Genomic DNA, 833 nt, shown 5'->3' on the forward strand with positions numbered 1-833 from the left:
CCCCCTTCCCCGTAAGCTTCTCTCTCATTTACTTCTCGTAAAAGCTTTGGCGGCGGTCTCTAAATTCTGGGTTCACCCGTCCCTCCGTGTCCCAAGTGATATGGATTGACTGTGCTGCTTTATAACCACTGTAGCCCCGGTTCTTTTATCAAGGAAAAATACTTTTACGATGGGAATTCCCGGTGGATAGGGGTACGGTTTTGAACAGAAACATTTTAAGTGGCGTGACAGTGGCGGCACTGTAGAGGATATGAAAGGAAGAAATTGAAAATAACTGATTGTCACATTTTTCGTTTTGGAAAATGAACGGAGCGCTCCTCGTTCTCGTTTAAGTAACTCGATATATCCTGATAGTTTTCTTTTTTTCACTATAGTGCGTTTACATTTTGGTTCTACTTTGACAAATATTTGTAAATTTACAACATTTCTTGTGAATTAACAATATGCGTTTGAATTAAAAAATAATTAAATTTTATTGTTTAAGTATTGTTAACTTGACAACATTTCTTCAGAAATTCTGAAAAACCTTGAAAACTACGATTTATTTTGACAGCGACGCTCTTAAAACGAAAATAGGGCTCTCCTCGGCCCGCGGCGTCGCACAATGTCGTGGCGGAAGTGGCGCGCACCACCCCGCCATGGCATGCAAGCGGCACCCACCGCCAGCGGACGGCACTTCATGACCTTTGCGAGTCACTCACTCGAGCTGCAGAATATAACTTGATCATGGCGTGACCTTAGCCCGTGTGATCCGACCGGGCGAGCTGCTGCTGCAGGTGATGATACCCATGACGGTGGTGGCGGTGGCGCTCGCCGCTGACCGAACGGACCCA

General features: G+C 45.5%; 1 protein-coding gene across 5 annotated transcripts in view; it reads left to right on the plus strand.

The window, feature by feature from the left end:
* Window positions 1-833, plus strand: part of LOC127749098 (uncharacterized) — a 74,326-nt gene that overhangs the window by 29,600 nt on the left and 43,893 nt on the right. The window lies entirely within an intron of this gene.

Source organism: Frankliniella occidentalis, unplaced genomic scaffold, assembly GCF_000697945.3.
Source record: "Frankliniella occidentalis isolate FOCC.00 unplaced genomic scaffold, Focc_3.1 Scaffold31, whole genome shotgun sequence".
Classification (NCBI taxonomy): domain Eukaryota; kingdom Metazoa; phylum Arthropoda; class Insecta; order Thysanoptera; family Thripidae; genus Frankliniella; species Frankliniella occidentalis.